Source organism: Haliotis asinina, chromosome 1 (assembly GCF_037392515.1).
Source record: "Haliotis asinina isolate JCU_RB_2024 chromosome 1, JCU_Hal_asi_v2, whole genome shotgun sequence".
Taxonomy (NCBI): domain Eukaryota; kingdom Metazoa; phylum Mollusca; class Gastropoda; order Lepetellida; family Haliotidae; genus Haliotis; species Haliotis asinina.
The window spans coordinates 57,193,549-57,204,369 of NC_090280.1; positions in this window are offsets into that span (position 1 = coordinate 57,193,549).

Genomic DNA, 10,821 nt, shown 5'->3' on the forward strand with positions numbered 1-10,821 from the left:
TTGATGACTCACTGGCATATTCATGAACGAGTATTAGTCTTTCGTTCTTGAGAGGTGCTTTAACTCCAGTAATCAGGGTGACATTGTGTGGTGAATGAAGCATCACAAATTTGGTGTGTCATTTCAGACGCAAGGTTTGCTAATGGTTTCTTTATGTCACATGAGCTATATCATGTTATACGGAACAATGTGAGTGTTTGTCACAGAATGTACTCTGTTAATGTGTGGGCTTAATTTCTAGAAGAACAAGATTGGAATGAAGTCATAAGAAAATGTTACATTCCTAAATACATCAATACAAAATTGTTTTGTTCATTCATCATATTGTATTTATTGACTTTTGAAACATTCTTGGAATGCTGTTGTTAGGCCAAAAGACACTGATAACCTTTTGTTGATGTCTGACCCCACCTATGAAACAGTGAAAGTTGTCTAGACCAACACATGTCAGGACTGCAGAAATAATAGTTCACTTTAGACAGTGTGATGGATTGCAGAGCTTACCTACAACTAGAATTTAATCAGATCTCAATGAAACTTTTTGTTTTGGAGCACGTTTATTGTTCAAATTTAGTTTGATAGAAGTCTGTCCTATTAACAAAAGCTAAACACAGTTACTCACTTGAAAGCTGCTCCCTATTTAACATCCCTTATGTGTGTCAACACATTAAGTACATATACATGTATACCCATACTGAACTAAGTATGAAGTAAATTTTCTTTCAATAGTTTAATTGGATTAATTGCAGGCCCCTCTAAGTAATTGAAGGAATTACAGCAAATTTGAAGGAATTGCATCTCAAATGTAAACAAACGCAGCCCACTCGCGAAACAATTGCAGCGATATCGGTTGTTTAGCGGTAATAACAGAAACACATCGGCCCTATCGGAAGCAATGTCGGTAATACTGGAAACACGATCGGCCATCTTCGGAGATTTTTCGGTCGCGAGCGGAAACTCACGCAGCAAAACATGGCGTCGTTGGAAGAAGCGCCCTTCTCGGTGAGTTTTGTTTTTAGTTCCTACTATTACATTTTCATACTTATCCATCTTTGACCACCCGCGTTGAATGCGTTTAGGTATGAGGTGTTGTCGGGGCAATAGCTTATGTTTTTAGGAAAAGATAGTCACTGCAGAAGAGTGTCACAAGTCATGCCCCTGGAGATTGTTTACATCTGAACATCGAAGTCGTGCCGATGATTACGAACATCATGAACGTGCGCCATGAAGAAGTTTATGAGCCATAATTTTTCTTGCTACGAAGTGCAATTGACAAATTTAAACACATTTTACACAAAAATGATGTTATATCTGGCGCACGTTGGTATCATCGGCACAGCTTCGATGTTCAGATGTAAACAAACTACAGGGGCATGACTTGTGACACTCTCCTAGAGTGACTATCTTTTCCTAAAAACATAAGCTTTTGCCCCGACAACACCTCATACCTAAAAGCATTCAACGCGGGTGGTCAAAGATGGATAAGTATAAAAATGTAATAGTAGAAACTAAAAACAAATCTCTCCGAGACGGGCGCTTCTTCCAACGACGCCATGTTTTGCTGCGTGAGTTTCCGCTCGCGACCGAAAAATCTCCGAAGATGGCCGATCGTGTTTCCAGTATTACCGACATTGCTTCCGATAGGGCTGATGTATTTCTGTTATTACCGCTAAATTACCGATATCGCTGCAATTGTTTCGCGAGTGGGCTGCGTTTGTTTACATTTGAGATGCAATTCCTTCAAATTTGCTGTAATTCCTTCAATTACTTAGGGGGGCCTGAATTGGTGACAGCACACATCCATCTGACTCTTTGCCACAAGTCAAATTAGACAGCGGTGTAAGGACTTATTTGGGCAACTCATTTCATGCTGAGATCCGAAATTGACAGCTGCCAGATTGCAGAGCATTTAAATGATAAGTGTACTAGCGCGGTTGGGACAGAGATTTTATGCAGGTGTTGGGAATTTGTTAAATTGGACAGTTATCACTGTATGGCCTCCCTGGTAGAAACTGTGAAAAATATATATCCCGCATCAGTAATATCAGAAGACCGTATTACTTAAGTAACTCAAATGGAAACATTTTCTTTGAAATTATTTTCTTTCATGCTCCTATGCATGAATAACTGCAGCACATGATGATGTATTTTAGACCCACTTCATCCTGTGAAATGGTGAAAAGAGGCAGTGAGGTCTTACGGGAAATAATAGTCAGATTTGTCCTTAGAATAATGTTACTGATTTTCTAAACTTACATTAATATGAACAGTGATAAACAGTATTTATTTGCCACTAAGTTGTACAAATACAAATAATTTTCTTGAAAAATCTAATGTAATTAATATTGTTTTATGTCACCTTGTTGATTTATGTTGTGTGTTCATATGGTCTCAGACAATTTTAAAAAATATTTTCATCCAAGAAAAAACACTATGGGTTTTTCTTTTTCTTTTTTCCCCTCTTTCTTTGACGCAAAGTTAGCAAATCTATTTTTCCATTGGTTGGAACAAAGATGTTTACTGATCAAAACTAAACATATATATATTTATGATGTACATAAAATAATGGAATATTTTCAATTCTGATTTTTGTGAATATTTTAACACTGTTTTAGATGATTATTTTTAAAAGTAACTGTATCTGATTCAGGATAAACATGTGAGAAGAAAAGCAATTTAAGTGCTTTGTATTCACTAACATTTCTTTGATTGCACAAGTTCACCAATACCAGTTTGTGTATCAAGACAGTGTTTGGTCTTTGGTGCGATTGATGGCAGAGTAGCCAAGTGGTCTAAATGTTGACGAAGACCCAGGTTCGATTCCCCACATGGGTACAATGTGTGAAACCCATTTCTGGAGTATCCTGCTGTGATATTGCTGGAATATTGCTAAAAGCGGAGTAAAACCACACTCAATCACTCTTTGGTGTTAGATGTATTTATTGTCTTACAGAAATAATGTGGTAACATGCTTTCTGTGTTAAGCATCCAGTTCAGAGAAACCCTGAACTGATTCTTGACGTGGATCTCCTAGTAGACTGTATAAACCTTCCATATTTATCCCATGACAATGTGTAATTCATTTCATAGGACAAACCTTGTGTACAGAAAATATGGAGCTTCTCTTCATGGTAATTGAAATACAAAAGTTGCACAAATCTTTGTCCAGTTACCTATTGGTTAAGATTTTCATTAACATTTTAAGATTCTTCTCTCCAACTTGCTCTTCGACACCATGATCTGTTGTGTATGGTTTTGGAAGTCACACAGCTCCCTTTGTTGATTAAGGATAAGTGTGGTTAGGGGACTGTTTTCTTTATGCCTATTTCTCTCTGAACAGTTATGTATCTTTGATTCTAATGCCCATAGTGGTCAAGGTCAAGGTCATTGAAGTTTATTGTTTGTATGGAAAATCTAATTCCAGATGTCCTTTGCCAAAATCTTTGAAGATGGAAAAGATTAGGATAAGGTAATATAATTTCTCAGGAAGATATTTTCTCAGACATATCTGTATTTCGTGTAAAAGCAGGTAAAACATGCTTGTTTTGTTAATGGGAGGAGAATGATGGTGAATAATATACATACATAGGACTTCCTCATTAACCCAGAACTGTTTCAAGATTTATTTGTCGGCCATAGGCAGCTTTAACAGAACAGATTACCTCCATTGCTTTATTTATCGTATCTGGTGTTTTGCATTGGTTTTAGTCAGAAGATTGTTATACACCTTACTGTGGAGCTTTTTTTGTGCCATGTAATGAATTTTGTGTTAAACTACTCAAAATAAGTTTAGGACCCTGATATTTTTCATTGTTTTATTATGAAAAAATCTAGTGCTCCTTAACTTCATTTTTGTAGTATATGGATGATGAGTGAAGCTGTTTTGTCCAACTGCTTTCTAAAGGACCGACCATAATTTATTGCATGGAGGGATGATGATGATGATGATGATGATGATGATGATGATTGTAACGAGGGGTGACCCACTTTTGCTTGGATGGGGTCATTGATTTTGTACGCATGTATAGGGTGGGGGTGTCAGCAATTCAGTACGTAGTAATATTAAAAAATTATGCTTAAAAAGTATGGGAAAGTGGGGGTCACCGGTTTTGTAGAGGACAAACTGGGGGGGTCAGATACTTTTTACTTAAATTGTAGGGGAGGGGTTGGGGGTCATTCACATTGTACATTGTACTCCATAAAAATCGTCATCATCCCCTTTAGCCATAAATTGAGAACGGTGCCTAAATGGTGTGATTACGCACTAATTTTGTTATCACTGTCATCAAGCTGTGTAAGTAGACATCTTGTTTAGGAGATAGACTTACTGTGGTAGTATAACAGATGTGGCTAAGCTCTGAATTTGATTTAAAACCATTTAAAATGTGTTGCATGAATAATAACTTCACTTCTGCAATCAGAAGCCAGCATTTATTCAAGCCCTGGCAGAATAACGTTTGTGTTATTTTGGAGAGATGTTTTGTGGAGCTTAGAACACAGCTGGGATCCTGTTAGTCGCCTCTTACGATAAGCATTGGTTACTGAAGCCCAGTTCTAATCCAGATCTAACAAAGACAGAAATAGTGGGGATTGGGCGGCTGTAGAGTGAGTATATGTCATGGTGACCTAATACTTGCTGATGCTCTCAACCACTTGTTTCCCAGGCCTGGACTTGATTAATTATGTAGCATTGTGGTATTGCTGGAAATTGCTATTGGTGACAATCTGTCCTTGTTCAGATCAGTTGTTGCACACTGGGTTCAGGGAGCTGATCTTTGAACTCTGCTGACTCTCACAGCTACACTTTTAAAGGGGCACTGATGCGGAGCAATTTCCGTGGACTGGTTGTTCCTTTTGTTATTGTTTTTCTCCTGTGAGTACCCGGATGATATCCCAGAATTCGTCACTGGTTCGTGATCTCTGCTGTACAGTCCGTATGCGCAATTGAGAGTTTAATCATAAACAGATCAACTAAGGTGAAGTCATTTTACTTCATTACAAATGTGTTATGAAAAGAAATGAAACACTTTGAAGGTTAGTCATCTGCCAGTGGTTGAAATGGTAAAAAAGTATTAGACGGAAAAGTAACGAAGCCAATGTACATCTTTATATTTTGTCTCATAACCCTAATTAGTTGATTGTCATATATGTATGATTTTGAAAATTAATAAAAGAACACCCGGCATGCTTATACTTATGCTAAATTTCTAACATGACTGTAACATTTAAGCATTGTATAGACTTCCTATGTGGATCCTATTTTACACACGCCCTATGCGCAATCTGGTGTGTGTTTTCTGTCATAGAGATTCTGATGAATGCTACAACAAATAAATCAAAACAAAATGCAAATAATGAATTTAAAACGGACTAATGTTATAGCAACAACTTGTTCAGGAATGTATTTATCAATATCCAAGTAAAAGAACGATAACCCATTCATCCGCAGCTCGTAAGTAATCCTGCTCTATGTCGTGTGTCTTACAACAGTCCAATTTGCGAAAAAGTGACACATCGTTTCAGGTCTTTCACATTGGTGAAAACCTGTTAAACCACTCATTGGTCAGTCAAGATAGCACACCTGGCAACTAACTGTATGATATCCTAAGTAATTTACTTATAACCAATAATGAGCAATCGATCAATGGTGGTTAATTCTTTGAAGGGAGGATGTTGTTTTTACACTCGCACTGTATGACAGGGTGTAGTCAGTATAGATTAGTACATCTACACACACTACCTTTTGATAAATCCGCTGTAGAAGATAAAAGTAATTAACCGATCAGTGTGTAATCGGTTAATCCTTTGATTGATGTTTGTTTTTGTAACTCAGCTGATAGACCCTTACATGCACATATTACATAACGTACAATACATTTGTCACATCAGACCTTAATTTATAATGTTAGGTATTTACTCCAGACAGGAGAAATGCCAAATGGGAACCTTTGTCAAGTAATCTCAGTGGTGTCACGACTAATTATACGTGTTATAAATTCATTAACTGACCATCAAGTGAATGATGACAAATAGCGTGTATATTTATACCATCAAACGCGAGTTACAGCAAGGAAGATGAAATCTCTGTGTCGTGTGCAGCCTGAAAACACTTAGGGCCGAAACTGCTTTGAGGATACTTCATTGTTACATAAGAAATACATACAGGCATTTGCTGTGTACTTGGGTAAGTAGGTGTAATCAGTTTTTTTACGTAAGAAAATTTTCAGATTTCTCTACCAAAGGCAAAGTCATTTTTAGTTTACGAATTCAAGTAAATCAACTAAATTCAAATATCAGTTATAATAGAAAAATAAACCAGGATAGCTACCAAAATTTACACATGATTTTGCTATGACAGCTGGGCCACCCCTCAAAACTATCTAAATATAATGCTTTGCAATCTTTCGGACTTATATGAAACAAATGGCTTGCTATGTGCCTGTAGACATCATTTTTTCACATGACATCGAGGTACAAAACACAGAAATAGGATCAAATTTAATCAGTCAATATACCATCCAGGCATAAGAAAAAAACTACACAGCTGGGATATTTTGTTACAATCAGAGAAGGACTACCATGGACATATTTAAATAATGTCATATGATGGGCATCCGGCCTACTGACTGTTTAGGTTAAGAAATTCTGCTAATGCGGAAAGGAGCCCAGTTCCTTTGTCCGTCACGGTCAAGGGAGCTGGTGCTGACCAATTTACAGCTTGATGTCGTAATTGGTACCGTTGGTGAGAAACATTATTCGCTCCGCATCACTCCCCCTTTAAGCATTGAGTTGTTCTGCATTCTTGAGAACATGAATTTTTTGTTTGTTCCTGAGAATATTTTATTTTATGTGTGTTTGTGTCAAGTATGTTATTCATCAGATTCAATATGTAAATGTGCAGTGTGGCCAAAATATTTTTCCACATTATTTCTCAGAGTGCACTGTACAGTTACTTGTTTTGTTTTTAATTCAGTGTTTTGCCTTAGAGGTTTTGTCATGTTTTCTTTGTTTATATTGATAATATGATGCGTAGTAAGAAATGTTGCTAAGAGTGGTGTTCACAACAAAACACAAACATTTAAGTCACAACAAATCGGTGAGGTAGTGACAATTTGCATTATATATGTTGAAATTGCATTTTACCTATTTGAACCTTCGAGACAAATCTGAAAAATATGGTTGCATGCTACTGGCAAACAAAGATTAAATTTAGCACCTACCTGACAATTGACCCATATTAGCATGTATGACTTCTGCCCACAGGTGCTTTCGACTGTGAGCAAAGGGACCCCAGGTTGTCTGTGATCAAGTGTAGTTTCTTTACTGACCACTTGAGAGACTAATAAGAAGGCATGTGCAGCTACACACAGAATCAATTTGATCGTCATGCACTGCACTTGCAGTAGCATACCTGTGCTCCAGGTCCAGTTTATCCTTGTTTTCCTGTAAAATATCTTAAAATGCAATTCTGGTAATGCCGAAAACGGCAAATGCCAGTGGAAATCATCAAGAACGGTGGTGTTGAATCCAGGATTTTGAGAGATGAACCTGTATTTTTGTGGGTTACATATTATACAGATTTAGTATCATACCCATGAGCTTTACCTTATACATGTTGTGTTTGACCTGGTGAATGTATTCTCATCTTTTTGGCTATATATCACTGAATGACCCATCACATTCAGCTGACTGTTACACAGTTGTTGTTGCATCTTAGTGCCGGTGACCTAGGTGTCATAATGAATCTCATTCAGGAAGAAACCTGTCTCTTGGTATAGAGACAAAGCAACTTAAGCTCTTAAGCAACAAATGGCGGACAATAGCAAGGACGTAAGGCTGCATAAGAGGAGTGTGGTCAAACAAAGCCCTCTCATTGGTTGACGCCTGTTATCGTTGGCTTTCAATTGACTTATTTGTTAGAAATAACAAAAAAGAACTGGTAGGTGTCATGAGTGGTGATTGATAGGCCAGTCACCCATGATTATGTTAAGATGAAGTTTTAATCGACTGCAAGCGATGGTAGCATAGCCATCAGCAAAGCAGGTGGGTGGAGTACCCCAAAGTGTCTGGCCTTGTCTAGGTATTGTGTACTTTGTTTCAAGTCGGGTGGGGGGGATCTCAAAATTTGCATATTTTTTTTGGAGATCTTTAATCCTCGCAATGACACGAGCGCCTGTGTTTTAGAGTACCAAGATAAAAAGTCACACAAAACGAGAATCAGGAGGTTGGAACAGTTTGCTTGAGCTAGACAGATTATATGTAGAAAAATATAACATGAAAACAGTTGCATTTTTATAATTGTCGGATGAGACCGACCACTTTTGGGACACTGCTCATAAGACATTTCAGCAATGGTTGTATCTCGAAAATTTATTCCTAATGTATCCCTAAGGTATATAGTCGTAATGGTACAACATTTCTAACAATGGTTTAGATAAACCTCATAATTATGAATGCATTGCAAAGGTTCTGTCACTGAAATAGTCTTTTCAACAGTTTTAGCATAGAAAGTAAGATATCATCACAGTGGTTGTGACGTTAAGATCGTGTCATGGTAACGGGTTCTAGGATATCCTGGACCACTTTTGGAATGTTTGTTCTTTTGGGTGATGCACAAACCCGATTCTCAGCAGTGCATTTGAATAGAATTTGACATGAAATTCTTCCCTAAGAAAAGGTTGGGAGTTCAGTTCTTCACTGTGCTTCAATGCAAGATGCTGTTTCCTTAAAAACATGTAAAGTTTTTCTTGTCATGACATATACGGTTTTTGTTCATTTCTGTGTATGTTTATGAACAGAGACCTGTTTCACAACGTTATCTTAGCGCTACCACTGTCATAAGTCTGTGTCACAGGATAGGAGGTATGACAGTCGTGGCACTAAGATAACTTTATTAAACAGGGTACTGGGTTACAAGGATCTTGTAAACATAACATCTTGCAACATTTTTACCTCCTACCTCGTACCTCCATTTCACAAAGCTCTCGTAAGCCTAAGATCTTGTAACTTTTGGGTACCTCCTGTGTTGGAGGTAGGGAGGCTATGATGAAACTTGTGAGATCTTAAGCTTACGAGAGCTTCGTGATATGGGCTCCTGGTCATTAAGTATAGCACAGGGGATTGTGTATTTTAAAAGAAAACCACACATTTTTTCTTCAACTTATTCTTTTATACATTTGAACATTATGAGACAGGACATGGAGTAGTCTTGAACAAATGTTACATGTATTGGGCATGGTAAAATTATTTTTTATTTTATTTGGAAATATTGAAATAATTATACCTAGTGTGGGACTATTTTGTTAAAAATGAGGCAACTGACATATCCAGTCACAGCAGTGTGTCTACCCCCACTCTCTGTTATTTAACATGCTGCATTTCATATTTTGGATTTTGTTCATGTTGTGTGTAAAAGAGTGCAGTTTGCTTGTGCATCAATATGTAAATTGTACACTGCTGTTGTATAACGTGTATATGAGTGTTAGTTGAATGTTGAACAAGATTCTCCTCTGATATATCTTTGAACAGAATTTTTGTTTCATTTTATAAAACCATTATAATTCCTTCACAAGATAACACGATAACACAGCTTTTAACATGCAGGAGTGGTGATATATGTTCATCACCCTTAAGACCAGGGTTCAAATCCCCACATGGGTACAATGTGTGAAGCCCATTTTTTTCGTGTCCCCTACAGTGATATTGGTGTAATATTGCTAAAAGCGATGTAATACTCGCTCACACACTTGCAAGCTATACAGATTTCTGCATGATGTATTGAGATCAACAATGCTGGTTGTTTTGATTGCAGAGACTTGTCTCCCTTGGGCACACCAGACACCTGTGTTGGTGGGACTGGTGAAAGTTGTTAATTATTATCATGGTTCTTTAAACTCAAAACCATGTCGGCTATTTTGGATTCCACTTATTTTTATACACAAATCACTGTCAAGGAGGCAAAAATATAGAGTTCCCAGACATGTGATGGATGTAGGGTACTTCAGTATCACTGTCAGCCATGAGAATTTTCTGCAGTTCTAACTAAGATGGCTGTTGTTTCCCAGTCTGATGCTCAGCATAGAGCCATAAAACAAGGACTGATCATCACTGACACATACTGTGTTCAAGTGAAGTAATCATGTGGCATGGAGTCTCTCAGTAGCCAAGCTCTAGAGATTGTCAGTCCAGCCTAGAGCAAGCAAACATTTCTCTTTATCCATACCATAACCATGCCCCCTGTATAAGGGGTGGAGTAGCCTAGTGGTTAAAGCGTTTGGTAATCACGCCGAAGACCCAGGTTCGATTCCACATAGGTACAGTGAGTGAAACCCAGTACTGGTTTCCCTCACCATGAATATTGCTAAATGTGGTGTAAAATTGAACTATCTCTCTCACTCACTCATTCACTCACTATTAAATATTAAGTATTATTTGAAAAGGAAGATACAATGATGCAAGAGACTAGAAATAAAAAGGATTTCAAAGAATGAGTGATAACCTCATTCTTCTGAGTCTGACTCATTGCCTTGGTTGACACATGACATTGTATCCCTCTTATATAAATCAGCGGTACTCAAGCTATTATCATTTGTTATTAAGCTATGTTTTCACTTGCAGATAAGTAAGAAAAAAATGTCAGCGTTTGTGGCCTTATCACTTGTTAAAATTATCTATGTAAGCCTGAATATCTGGTGCTAAGCTTAATGCTGAAAGAAACTTGCATATATTACCTGTAATTTGTTCATTTGACACAGGTAGAAATTCTCCGTTAACTTTATATCTTTTATAATTTATTCAAACAAGTATTGTCATAATAGGTAA